Genomic DNA, 15366 nt, shown 5'->3' with positions numbered 1-15366 from the left:
CGACAAGGCAAGCCCCGGAGCATGACCTATCTATTTGCAATTTATGCAATTTATTGTTCCTATCTACTTGTGCACTTAAGTTGAAAGGAGTTGTTTGGAACCTTAGTTGCATGATCCTAGGTACCTATGTTTGAACACTAGTATGTGTAGGTCGCTAGATAGCTATGCTAATGATTCGGTAGAAATCGAGTGATTTCCTGTCACTCGCAAGCTTATAGGAGTTGAATGTTTACTACACGCTGCAACCATAAGGTCCAAGGGCGGGGCTATGGTACTTGTTGATGCCCTGTCTGTTTAGTGAAAAATGTTAAGGCCGCAGTGTGTGGTAGTGGTGGTTAAGCGTTTGAACGTACTAACCACATGCCGAGAATATGGTATTCGGTAAGTTTAAGTACTGGATTGAACTGAGGCCAGAACATACTCCCCACCATCTTGAACTCGTTCACATCTAGCTAATGGCGAGTACAGAGTCGTCGTGCTGCTGTACTTGAGGGCGGTAGGCCTGTTCCATGAAGCGGGAATTGAAGGGGACTGTTGCGTTGGTGACTCTGTTCCCATGCATGTGTTTAGGTCTGCCTTCCAAGGTTAAGAAACTCGATTCGAATCGTCTGCTTCTCGGGGCCAATGAGACTGCTTGACCCTTTTACCACATAGAGTAAGAAGTGAAATATAATGATGATCAATATTGTTGGATGATGATGAAAGATAATTGTTCTACCATGTTTACTATTGGATAGTTGCTCACTTAGAATGGTTAATTGTATTTGAATCATGAGGCTAAAATCTAAAAATAAGGACCTACTCTTAGTTGCTTTTCGGCAAAACAAGTCCCTCAAGCCAAAAGCCTTGCATGTCTAGATAGTGGGCTAAGTATACCCATAGTCGGGTAAGCCTTGCTGAGTATTAGTATACTCAGCCTTGCTTGTGGCTCTACTTTGTTTTCAGGTGAGACTTTTGAGGACATGATTGCTAGTTTGACTTGGCCACACACTCTTCCTCCTGGTTGGTCGGTGGAATGGGATCCGACTCCGGCCAATGATGACAATGCCGAGTGATGTCATGTACGGGCTTCATCATGACATCTTGTATCGTCGTTTAGAACTCATTTTATTTCCACTGTAATTTGAACTCTGAACCAGTTTACTGTTTTTGAACTTGAAGTACTTTTATGATCTCGAACTTGATATGTAATAAATTCAGTCAAGACTCTGTGATGTAAGAAATTGTGAATTGTTGTAATCTCTGGTCCTGCCTTCGTGTGGGCTACGTTTGCTTTGCCGATCCCGGAAGTTAAGTGGGTTTTATCGGGACTTTACCTGAGGGACTGCCGTGGTCTTCCGGTTGAGGTGCGAGTTAAACCTAATTGCCTTTGCAATAATGGTTAGCGCACTTAAGTCGGATTTCTTCGGGCGGTTCTGCCACACATCGATCCATGGAACACAGGGTGCACACCACTCATCGACTCAGGCAACTGCAAACAATAAGCTAAAGCTCCAACTCGAGTGGTAATCATATACGGTCCAATGTACCTCGGGCTGAGCTTTCCTCTAGTACCAAAACAAACAACACCTTTTGTTGGTGACACCTTGAGAAGAACCTCGTCACCAACTGAGAACTCTAGATCCCTCCGTTTGACATCTGCATAGCTCTTCTGACGACTCTGAGCGGTCAACAAGTTCTGACGGATCTCTCGTACCTTATCATAAGTCTGTTGTACCCAATCTGGACTAACCAAACACTTCTTACCAACAACATCCCAACAGAGTGGTGAAATACACCTCCGGCCATACAATGCTTCATATGGAGCCATTTTGATACTAGCCTGATAGCTTTTATTATAAGCAAACTCTACCAAAGGCAAGTAATCTTCCTAACTACCCTTCCAGGAGAGGACACAAGATTGCAACAAGTCTTCTAATGTTTGAATAGTACGCTCTGACTGACCATCTGTCTGAGGGTGAAAAGCAGTGCTTAGATCCAATCCAGTGCCCAAAGCACTATGCAAACTTTTCCAAAAATTAGATACAAATTTGGAATCGCGATCAGAAACAATAGACTTAGGCATACCATGCAACCTTACCACTTCCTTGATATACAAGGGAACCAAATCCGAAGCAGAACTTGTAGTCTTCATGGGAATAAAATAGGCAACCTCCGTGAGTCTATCAATTACAACCCAAATAGCATCCTTACCCCTAGGGGAACAAGGTAAACCAACCACAAAATCCAGAGTAATGTTTTCCCATTTCCACATAGGGATCTCCAATGGTTTCAACAATCCAGCTAGATTCTGATGCTCAGCCTTCACTTTTTGACAAATACCACATGAAGCCACATATTTAGCAATATGAACCCTCGTCTGCATCCACCAGAAGCTTTGCTTCAAATCTTGATTTATCCTTATCTTACCAGGGTGTACTATATATGGACAGCGATGAGCTTCCCTCAAAATCTCCATCTTTACTACAGTTTTCTTTGGTACACAAAGGCGGCCTCTAAGAAAAATAGTGTCATCCTCCTCCATACTGAACTTGCAGGGTTTCCCCGCCTCAATACGCTTGCAAACAGCCTGAAGCAAGCGATCCTACAATCTTGCAACTGCTTACGCCATGGTGACTGAATCAACAACCTAGTCTCCAAATGGGCAACACCAGCATAACAGGGAGAAAAATACCCATACGGCCCAATTCAACTATCAAAGACATACAAATCTTAGGAACACTGGTCCTATTAAGCGCATCTGCAACAACATGTGCCTTGCCAGGATGATACTGGATAGTCAAATCATAGTCCTTAATCAACTGAAGCCACCTCCTCTGTCTCAAGTTTAACTCCTTCTGAGTGAAAATATACTTGAGACTATGATGATCTGTAAAGATATTACATGACTCACCATAGAAATAATGTCTTCAAATCTTCAATGCAAAAACCCACTACTTATAACTTGTGTTGGATAATTCGCCTCATGCTTCCTCAACTGCCTGGATGCATAAGAGTCACCCTACATTCCTACATGAACACACAACCAAGATCGTCACGAGAGGCATCCGTGTACACTGTGAAATTCTTGCCACTATTTGGCAAAACAAAAATAGGAGCACTCACCAGCTTCACCTTCAGAGTACGAAAGCTCGCTTCACAATCATTAGTCCAAACAAATGGAGCACCCTTCATCCTGAACAAACGGATGATAGTGTCCAGCAAGACCAAGAAAACTTCAAACCTCTATAAGAGTAGTTGGTCTCTGCTAGTCCACAATAGTAGCTACATTATTGGGATTGACAGTGATTCCATCCAGATTAAGTCTTCTATAATCCACTCAAAGCCTTTTGGTTCTATCCTTCTTCTCCACAAATATCATAGGAGTCGCCCAAGTCAAGACACTTATTTAATAAATCCCTTTGCTAGAGGATCATCAATATGTTTCTTTAGTTCCTCTTGCTCAATGGCTGCCATCCCATCTGGACACTTAAAGATGGGCTGAGTTCCCGGAATCAACTTAATTTTAAATAGAGGCTCCCTTTTAAGAGGCAAACATGTCAGCTCATTAGATGAATCCTTTGCCTTTTAACCATGGTAACAAGAGTTATCCTTCACTATGTGACAAACTTGCATAATAACCACACATTCTTCTTTGACATGTCTCAAAACAAAGCACCTACTATTACAACTAAGCTTAGAGAGAACTCTTCTCCAACTTTGTCTTTGGACTTCTTGTAGATGATGTTAAAACACTTGTACTCCTTCATAACTAGCTAAAAAGAAAAGACTAAGGAATCACATATGAATCCATTGGGACAACACAATCCAAGCATTACACTTTCTTCACTTGCAACTCCAACCACATGATGTCACATTGTCAAGGGAACAAACCTTTTTGATATAACAACTATGCCAAACACTTCAATTAGCATGTGTATCCATCCGCAAATCAAAACTTTGCTTCAAATAATCCACTTAATGAGAATACTTTGTTCAACCTTCTCATCAAAGACCCTAGAACAACTACTCAATCCTCCACTACAATCTAAAACTTCAAGCTAAGAGTTAGCTTCACTTTCTCAGCTCCACTCAGTCCATCAGAGAAAATAGTAGGGAAAAGCAAAGCACTTAGGTCTCAAGAAGGACTGCCAAAGTAATGAAGCATGACCAAATTACCATGAAAAAACCTCCAGAACTTTTGTCCTCATAGGCACTAGCTAGGAACAACTATAAGTCATCATCCTCGCAAATTGGTCCCTTGCACCGTATTGTCGAATGTCATTTATCCTATGTGAATAGAAGAACATTTGATACACTTCTACTATTAGATCATCTGGACCACTATGGTAGGATAAAACAAAACCACTTACATCCTTCTTGCAGCCATTAAAGCCATTAAAACACATAGACTAGTCAAACAAGGCTACAAAGCCTCTGTGTCTTCAAGTTACATTAAGCATCCAAACTAACACCAAGCACAACACTAGGCTTAAACACTAATAACCTCACAGAACTCCACCTCAGTCTATTAACACCTCACCTTGACGACCAACTGGGGACATTGAATTGAGTGGAAAGAAACCTACACCAGGCTAAGGCTAGGCAGAAACATCATCACTCCAGTCTATAGGATATGGCACATAATGACCAACCCATTTGATATATCAAGAGAAAATAGTTACAATGCACGAAATGGTGGCCAATCCATCCGTCATTGAACCATTTCCTTTGAATATAAATAGTTGGGTCAACCTAACCCTCGGCCAACCTCACTTGGCAAAGCAGAGGGGTATTGTGGGGGCCCTCCACTCCACCTATCTACAAAAGCCAAACTCTATATATAGGTTTCAAAATTCTTTTAGGATCTTACAGGACACGACAACAATAAAAGCCTCTCAAAGCTTTGACGCATTAACAAAAGACATTTAAATCTTCTTAAAATAACAGCAAAAAAAAACATCAACACATGAATACAATAATAACAAGCTAAAGATAAAGTATGGAAAGGTAATGCACTTATATATGAAAAAGAACTCCCAACCTACATGTGCAAGTGTGTCAAGTTTTATTGTTGGTCAAATTTTAGCATAACAACTTAAGCCTAGAACATATAACCTAGGCTCTGATACTAACTGTAACACCCTAGAACAACAGCAACATTCTAGAGCGTTACCACACAACGCTATGGCTAAAACAAGCGCACACATAAAAAAATAGCAAGAAGGAGCTACACAAAAAAACAGAGTATGCGGAAGCAACTTATAAAATGTTGGGTTAGATAAAAAGAAACACTAGAGTGAAATAAACATTTCACAAACTGAACCACACTAGAGAATTTAAAACAACATCAGAGTCTCCACATCCAAACATGTATTAAAATATTTGTTCAACATATATAAATAAGTGTGTGTGCACACGTGCTGCTACTCCCATCCAACGCTGCACCCTCCAACTCGAGAACCTATGGAGGGGGAAAAACATATGAGGTTTATGGAAAAACCTCAGCAAGCAAACTGCTTTCACCAAGCTATTCAAATTACACTTTGATTAAACATTGGATTAATAACTTGACATAAAAAGAAGTATCATAAAGACACAATATATAACTTCACATAAACATATATAAAAAAACTTCATATCAATGCTTCAATGCACATGCAATTGGTGCAATGCAATGCATGACTTCACTTCTACCCACAAATCCCAAAAAAGAAGTGAGGGCTGCAACCACATTGCTATATCTCAACGTGTGTTGCTGTACCGGTACTTACTGCACCAATGCGGCTACGGTTTCTTCATATGCATATTCAATATGAGAGTGCAAATGTATGATTGCAATGCATGAACTTTATGTATTCTCATGTAGTGTGAGCTTTTGAAATTTAATGGAGGCAATTCAAATAACAAAGTTAAAGCGAGTAGACCACATCGCTACGTTTACTTGCCTTCACCGAAGATCAAGAACGTGATCTAAGCACGATCCGAAGGTGCACCACCTGTTCACAAACATAGCTCAGCACCAAAATAAACACACTTCAAAATAAAAAACATCGAGTAAAGCAATCCTATGCCCGAACTCAACATCTTCACGTCAACATATGCTAATCTAGTGAAAACAACAGTTTCAGATGGACAAACATAGCTCACGCACAAACACGCTTCTTTTTTTTTGGAATCTTTAATTCTGATGGACAAAAATTCTGATATTTTGCCACAAAAAAAATAATTTCGGTACCTAAAAGTTTCTAGTTATCCAAAAGTATAATAAAAATCATTAACATTGAGTAAATTCGCGGTGAACCTTAATCTGACAATCTGATGGATTCTGCAGAATAGTTCTAGTGAGACAGTCATAACTGAAGCTGCAAAATTTGGATGAATATGATCTTTACCAACCTGGAAAGCTTGTGAAATTCTCTACAACTCTTATAACTACCAGAAAGTCCAAAAATGCCATTGAGATTTCCTAAACTTCAGGTTAACAGACACTGCCCGGAATTACGAGACTGAAAAACAGTCGAATTCCAACCTTAGTCTCTCTCTCATCTTAAATCTAATTGAGGTGATGTTTACGGCCATGGAAAGATCTCGAATCCTTCTCCAACTCATAGAAAGGTTTAATATTTTTTTGAGATCATTAAGAGCACGAAAAACAGCCACGAACAGAAACTGCACATATTGATGCAGTGTTGAGAATAGCGACGAGGACAAAACCTTAACCCTAATCCAAACGGCGACTAATACCGCTACTCCCATGAGTTAAAAACTTCTAAAACTAGAGGTAAAACAAGTTCTACAGAAAGGTCAAGTCTCACCTAGGGTTTACCCTTGCAAACAACAAAGGCGACGGCGGTGATGACAACTACTACAACGATGCCGCTCTGTTTCCCCTTCTTCCTTGCATCCAACCTCGCTGTGCTACTCCACACAAAATGGCACCACCATGAACAACGAGGAAAACCATGGAGATGGGGAAAAACGGAAAGAGGAAAGGAACCCCAACCAATTTTTGGAGAGGAACGACGAGGATCGATGAAGACGTGCCCTAGTTCCCCTCTCTTCCTCTTCTCATCTTCTCCTTTGTTTCCACGGCAAAAAAGGGTGGCGGCGCAGGGAGGGGTGACGGCTTTAGGGTTTGCCAGGGGAAGGGTCGGGTTACTGTAGCACGCATACTGTAGCGTGGGCCCGCCCTCCTAGCAACTTAAAATAACTATAACTTTTTGATCCAAACTCCAAACGCGACATGTAAATAGTCATATGGGATGTACTCGATGAGCTCTACGCAACCACAGTGTCCGTTCGTCCATTCGAGCAACGGATCAAAAAGTTTAATTTTAGGTATCAACTTTATGTATTCCTATGTACAAAGCGTATTTTGCCTTTTATTCATCTTGGGTGTTACAAAGGTGCAACATGCATAGCATAACCTTGAGAGTGCAGTAGAATGAGAAGGGCATAAAGGTGATGAGAAACTTGTTCTACAACTTGATATGGAAACTTTTAGCACTTGTGCATACAACAATCTGATCCTTCTCCTTTTTTTGCAACTTTCTCAACACAAATTTTTTGCAACTTTCTTTCTTTCTTATTTTTTAATCTCTTTTTTTTTGCACTATACTGAACAAGACTTGATCTAACACTTGCACAAATTAAGGATTGTAAAACCAAGTATAACTAGCAGCTATCTTGATAGGATAAAAAGTTTACGCAAAGGATAGAATCGGTTTACTTTTTTTTGTGAGAATTTTCAGATATATGGGAAGGCACAAAAAGGACATGCAAAGGATGATATGATCAGCAACTAAACAAAGACTCTAATGGACTTAAACTTAACCAAACTCACTAGATAAACAGATTGAAACAAAAGGCTATGAGAGAATTTTTTTATGGCTTTATGGTGGATAGGACGAAGACAAAAATATATGTAGCTAAGGGTAAAGAATCCTACTGTGGCAACGAAAGCTTTAATACCAGATGATACGTCACGGGGTCCTGATCTTCACGGTAGGATCTTGTTCTTGATAACTAGCTATAGAACAGCCGGATACTTGCTGCAAGCAGTGATAACTAGTGCAACCTGGCAAATAAAACTCAAAGCCAACCACAGTCTTTAACCGGCAACCTGAATCGAGGATTCGGCTAACCACACTCTCAAAGAACCAACCAACACAACCTACAATCAATCAAGACGAACTCTGAAGGGAGTAGGAGCACCAATTGGGAGTGGAGGAAGCCGCCGCTTCTGCAATTCCACGAGGGAAATCATAAGAGCAAAGGGGTAGAGATCACTCTCTGAATTTGTTAGCACATAGTTAACTTGGTAAGCTTTCACACCATGTGCAGCATGCACCATGAAACATTGTATAGTGGTACAATTTTGCATGGAAGTTAAACGTCTAGCAGACTGTTGACCTTCTGACTAGTCTTCAGTTAAGTACTCGAATCTCATTAGTGGGTAATTTAAAGTACTCGATTTTAATGGAATTGGAAAGTAGACTCGATAAGCTTTCCAAAATGTCCTCATTGACCTTTATAGCTTTTGGGAATCAAAAGTTATGACTGCTTCTTTTAGACTGTTCTGCAGGACTGGTCGGGTTCGATTGTGGTCTTTCTCTATATTCTTGCCATCCTCCTTGGTGAACCTGAGCAATAGCAATGTGCATGACTTAGGCAGTGTCGATGTAGGTGATACTTGAGGTGGTGTAGCTTGAATTGGAAGTTGTAACATGTTACTTGGTGGTGTGGTCGATGTGGTCATATCATCCTCCCCCCTTGAAAAAGAGTCGTCCTCGACTCTGATTCTTCTAGACCGAAGTATGGTGTCAAGTCAACAACATTGAACATTGTGCTAGCACCATGGTCATCATCTTGGTTATTGAAATCATTATTGTAGCTGAAGTAAAACTTTGGAGTTGTAGTTGTATTTATTTCTTCGAGTATAGCAAAGTGCTTTAACCCGTAATCATACAAACTTAGTAGACTGGCTAAAGAAAAACAATAAGATTTGGATTTAAATATAGCTTTCACCTTAAATGAACATTCAATATTGAGAGTATTTGTTGAAGTCCTTGAGATGGTCTCATCTTGATTAAATTTCCTTTGTGTTTGTAATACTGCAAACAACATGGTTGATGGGAGAACATTAATTTCTTTCAAGCAACACAATTGATTCAACATTTCAGATTTCATCATTGCAACATTGAACATTTCAAAATTTAGCAATGGAGCATTTATTATGTCACAAAACTTCTTGTTGCATAATTTATTCAAAGGTTTAGATGTATACCTTCCAAACTCATTGCTCCCTGATGTGGACGAAAAAATTTTGGGTGCAAAAATTGCGCTACTTTCTGCATGGTCTCTTTCTTTTAGTGAAAAATATGAAAAAGAGAATAATGGTTCCGAACAATAGGCATTAAATAATTTATTCATCTCCACCTCAGAAAAATATGGCTCACAAGATTTCTTATTCGGCATGTTCAACTTAAAATCAACAAGCTTGTCACATGTTATGCACATCGAACATACAAGTAACTTATCAACAACACGTTCAACAATCAAATTAAATGTAAACTTGCAGCTATGAGTGCTATTCAAAGATCTCATGGATGTTATCATAGAAACATTCTCAAGCATTTTATTAATATCAACAGGTTTATCAAGCATGGTGTAACACAAACATTGATTAGGAGATACCTTTGCCGATAATTCAGCTTGAGTAATCAACTGAAAATGATGAAGTTTATAGTCATGTAAATCATCACAATGATCAATCAAAAAATGACAAGAATTATGCATGCTAGAGCAATGGGTTTTAATTTGCAAAATTTCAGCACTTGACTTGACTTGCGATTGAATTGAATCAGCACAACGATTCCGAGTAAATTCGGTTTAAATTATGGAAGATGTTTCATCATAATTATTCACCATGTGTCCTTGAAAATTCAGATCTGAATTATTTTCATTACCTTTCAGTTTTGGTGATTGTACATTGGATTGAACTTCGGATTTTTTACCTCCATCTTCGAGCTTCATGTTTGTGGCAGCAACAAATTGATTTTCGACATCGGCAATCTTCTCACTTCTCTAATCAAGTGGTGTGGTGTGATGAGCAAACATCCCTTGCTCAATGTCCTTGCAAATCTGCACACATTGAAAGACAACACTAGAAGTAGGGATGAGTGGGTTAGATTCATAAACATCCTCACACATCTTGCAATAAAGCTCTCTCTTTTTGTGTGGTGTATATCTTTCACTCTCATTATGGATGCTCTTAATGTCACATTTTGTGGGATCACACAACTTGCTTTTATTTTCACTCGCACTCAATTTGGCTATGTGGCTCTCATTCTCACATGGGGTTTGATGCACAACTTGCACATGAATATTTGGACCAGCAAGTGCATGAGCACTTTTATTCATGAACTCTTCATGTGAACATTGACCAGCAAAGGTCGTAGTGGAACATTGCCATCTTCCAATGGCAATGAAACACCAACAGTTTTAGCGGAACCATCAATGTTAGCTATGCCTTCAACCTGAACTTCATGGGAGATATTAGTGCTCTTTATTTCAGCACCTCTATCCAATAATTCCTTTCATACTACATTGGATGGTGTGGTACATGTGGACATCTCATCCAATCTTGGAACAACATCATTTTGCAACCTTAGATCAGGTAGAACATGTTCAACTTGCCTTTGAATAGATTTGTCATTCATACTTGGTGATGCAATAGCAGAAATTTTCTTCTTGCATGGAAATGATGCTTGTTTACTTCCAACAATCAATGGCACTTTGGGCTTGCAATCAGCATGTATCCTTGTAGCACTGTCTTTATACAAACTAATGCATCGTGAAATTGCATCTTTCTGCAACTCTTTAATTTTCCTCTCCTCATGGTTTCCACATCTACGATGTCGGCGACCAAAACGATATTGGGAATGATTATCATCATCCACATTTTCAGATTCATCATTGTCACTATGTCTTCGACCTCGTCCCCTTCTTCTATCATGTGCAGCGCCTCGGTTCGTCCTTCCTTGTTCTCTTCTTCTTCTAGCAGCAGCTCCTGCACTTTCTTCACCATCATCACCAAGGTTACTTGCGTTATGTTGACATTGGCGACGTCTTATAATTTCAACCATAAGGGTCTGAATATCTTGTGTCAACCTCTCCTGCCTTTCTTCCATGCTTGGCCTCAACTCATTGAATTGTACCATGGTAACACAATCATCAATATCGGATTGTCCAAACATCTTCTTATATGGTTAGTGAGAACAAAAATAGCAATTATATGTGGAATCAAAATTATATGGATCTCACAACCTCACTTCTCTTACCAACCAAAGCTCTTATGAATTCCCTTTGGGTTACAGAGATACAAATGTGTGGTGGTAACAAAAAGTGATGGTTAGGCGAATTCAAGAACGAGGTACCGATTACGATGGCTTGTTTGTAGAGCTTGGTGGGGAGTATTACACAAGGAAAGCAATCTAAATTCTAGTTGTTGTAAAGATAAGTAACAATCCAAACTAGAAGTTCTTTGCCTAGTGCTGACCGCAAGATATGCGAGATATAAATGGATCACACACACGCACAAAGAAAAATTTCAGAGTTGATGCAAACAAGGAATGTGATTGGGATGCAAGTGTTGCAATCAAACCCAACCAAAATTTCACACCAACAGTGATAGTAGACTGGTTCTACAACTTGATATGAAAACTTTCAGCACTTGTGCATACAACAATCTGACCCTTCTCCTTTCTTTTGCAACTTTCTCAACACAATTTTTTTTGCCACTTTCTTTCTTTCTTATTTTTTACTCTCTTTTTTTTGGACCTTATTGAACAAGACCAGATATAACACTTGCACAAATTAAGGATGATAATACCAAGTATAACCAACAGCTATCTTGATAGGATAAAAAGCTTACGCAAAGGATTTTCAGATATATGGAAAGGCACAAAAAGGACACACAAAGGATGATATGATCAGCAAATAAACAAAGACTCTAATGGACTAAAACTTAACCAAACTCACTAGATAAACAGATTGAAACAAAAGGCTATGATAGAATTTTTTATGGCTTTATGGTGGATAGGACGAAGACAAAAATATATGTAGCTAAGGGTAAAGAATCCTACCGTGACAACGAAAGCTTTGATACTAGATGATACGTCATGGGGTCCCGATCTTCACGACATAGGATCTTGTTCTTGATAACTAGCTGAAGAACAGCAGGATAACTTGCTGCAAGCAGTGATAACTAGTGCAACCTGGCAAATAAAACTCGGAGCCAACCACCGCCTTTAACCGGCAACCTGAATCGAGGATTCGCCTACCCACACTCTCAAAGAACCAACCAACACAACCTACAATCAATCAAGGAGAACCCTGAAGGGAGTAGGAGCACCAATTGGGAGCGGAAGAAGCTGCCGCTTCTGCAATCCCGCGAGGGAAATCACAAGAGCAAAGGGCTAGAGATCACTCTCTGAATTTGTTAGCACACAGCTGAACAAAAGGGGTTCTATTTCATTCTCAAAGTCTTCCTAATCTCTGAGATACATAGGGTATTTATACAAGGAACAACCCTCCTTTTTGGGTGTGAATGGGCCTTGGAATTTATAGAGTTATAGTAGCTCATAAGTCTCCATGTGCAGCATGCACCATGTAACATTGTACAGTGGTACAGTTTTGCATGGAAGTTAAACGTCTAGCAGACTGTTGACCTTCTTACCAGTCTTCAGTTAAGTACTAGAATCTCATTAGTGGGTAATTCAAATTACTAGATTTTAATGGTATCAGAAAGTAGACTTGATAAGCTTTCCAAATTGTTCTCATTGACCTTTATAGCTTTTGGGAATCAAAAGTTATGACTGCTTCTTTCAGACTGTTTTGCAGAACTGGTCGGGTCCGATCGTGGTCCTTCTCTGTAATCTTCTCTTTTTGTATTCTTGCCATCCTCCTTGGTGAACCTAAGCAATAGCAACATGCATGACTTAGGAAGTATATAATTCTCATTAATATTAAAATGAATTTCACAAAGTAGCGCGTTCACCTCTTGTTGTAGTTCTTTAGCTCGGCTACGCGTAATTGGTCCATCAAAGATTGGGGCTGGTGTCAATGTAGGTGATACTTGAGTTGGTGTAGCTTGAATTGGAGGTTGTAATATGTTACTAGGTGGTGTGGTCGACGTGGTCATATCAGAAAAGGTACTCTGTTCTTCAAATGTCATTGACATTTTATCTGGACAAACCTAGCTATAATCACTCCATTGATTTCTTTTGGTTACCATATAACTTAGGCCCCGTACTTTGTAGTACCTTTTGTAGGTTTGGCTGGCGATTAGAAGAAGGCCATGAAAGATGGGAAGCCAATTATTATTGAGGTATGCGGCCTTGTGTCATGATAAATTTCAATATTGCACTCATATGTTTCTCCAAGCCCTACCACACAAAAGACCACCCTACCATACTATGATCTCCCGTACCTTTCTCCTTGATCTTAATTGTTGCCAGCATTTCATGGATGCAAGCATGTATGGACTATGGATAGAGGATGCGAGACACACACATACCATCTTGCTTTTTTTCCCTGGAAATAAAAAAAATGACATGGTTATGCATTAAAAAACTGTGTAGATGAGAGCATGATTACCAAGAAATAATATCTAGAAAAGAGAATTATGTACGGTTATATCAGTATGGAGGCTTAGATACATAGTTGTGCTAGTTAGATTAAAGCATTGTCCTGCATATGTCTTGTTCTGTGAGTGAATTCTCCTGTGCATATGACTATTTGTACAACATGGTGTTCACATTTAATTTCTTGTAGCGATGGCAGGACCAAGTTGCCACCAAAATTTGTTTCTTTTGGATGGTGGTAAATCTAAACCAGACACCTCCAAGCACTTGATGTGTTTCATGCATTTACAAATCTGGTGGGATGTTTGTGCTGCATTGGTCCTTTGTGCATACTAATGTTGTCTTTTACGACCTAGTGTTTCTATTTGTTTGGCAGCAGGTATTGCCTGTCTAGTAAATTGTAAATTTAATTTCTAAAAAGCATTGATGTGTTCAATCCATATGATTGGTTTATAATGTACACCTGTTAATATGGCGCCATAAGTATAGATAAATCGTATCTTATGTTAGATTGTATCTCACTGCAGGGAATACATTTGGATCCAAGCATTTATCTTATGGATGAGGAAAAGAGAGATGATAATTCCAGGACAGGGAAAACGATACCGGATTCTAAAAATTCAGGCATCTCTGTAGAAAGGAAGACAGAACATGAATCCAAAAATGGACTGGCGGAGAACGATACTTATTCTGTTCCCCTCCAGTCCATTTTTGGATTGATATTCTGTCTTCCTTTCTATAGAGACGCCTGAATTTTCGGAATCCGGTATCATTTTCCATGTCCTGGAATTATCATATCCCTTTTCCACATCCATAAGACAAATGATTGGATCCAAATGTATTCCCTGCAGTGAGATACAATCTAACATAAGATACGATTTATCTATACATATGGCCCCATATTAACAGGTGCACATTATAAATCAATCATATGGATTGAACACATCAATGCTTTTTAGAAATTAAATTTACAATTTACTAGACAGGCAATACCTGCTGCCAAACAAATAGAAACACCAGGTCGTAAAAGACAACATTATTATGCACAAAGGACAAATGCAGCACAAACATCCCACCAGATTTGTAAATGCATTAAACACATCATGTGCTTGGAGGTGTCTGGTTTAGATTTACCACCATCCAAAAGAAACAAATTTAGGTGGCAACTTTGTCCTGCCATCGCTACAAGAAATTAAATGTGAGTGCCATGTTGTACAAATAGTCATATGCACAGGAGAATTCACTCACAGAACAAGACGTATGCAGGACAATGCTTTAACCTACCTAGCACAACCATGTATCTAAGCCTCCATACTGATAGAAACATACATAATTCTCTTTTCTAGATATTATTTCTTGGTAATGACGCTATCATGTACACAATTTTTTTAATGCATAACCATGTCATTTTTTTTCTTTCCCTGAAAAAAAAGCAAGATGGTCTGTGTGTGTCTCGTATCCTCTATCCATAGTCCATACATGCTTGCATCCATGAAATGCTGGCACCAACAAAGATCAAGGAGAAAGGTACGGGAGATCATAGTATGGTAGGGTGGTCTTTTGTGTGGTAGGGCTTGGAGAAACATATGAGTGCAATATTGAAATTTATCTTGACACAAGGCCGCATACCTCAATCATAATTGGCTTCCCATCTTTCATGGCCTTCTTCAAATCGCCAGCCAAACCTAGCAAAAGGTAGTACAAACTACGGGGTCTAAATTATAAGGTTTGATAAATC

The 15366-nt window shown here is 39.2% G+C and overlaps 1 long non-coding RNA gene and 1 pseudogene across 1 annotated transcript; one reads left to right on the top strand and one right to left on the bottom strand.

The window, feature by feature from the left end:
* The window catches only part of LOC120700880, a 146231-nt pseudogene that overhangs the window by 108444 nt on the left and 22421 nt on the right, over positions 1–15366 (bottom strand).
* On the top strand, positions 13315–14280 carry LOC120699100. Its single transcript, XR_005685217.1, has 2 exons — positions 13315–13372; positions 14156–14280. It is a non-coding gene; the product is annotated as an uncharacterized LOC120699100 (long non-coding RNA).

This window comes from Panicum virgatum, chromosome 3K, assembly GCF_016808335.1.
Source record: "Panicum virgatum strain AP13 chromosome 3K, P.virgatum_v5, whole genome shotgun sequence".
NCBI lineage: Eukaryota > Viridiplantae > Streptophyta > Magnoliopsida > Poales > Poaceae > Panicum > Panicum virgatum.
The sequence above is the reverse complement of the archived record's forward strand: the minus strand, read 5'-3'. Positions and strand labels throughout refer to the sequence as shown.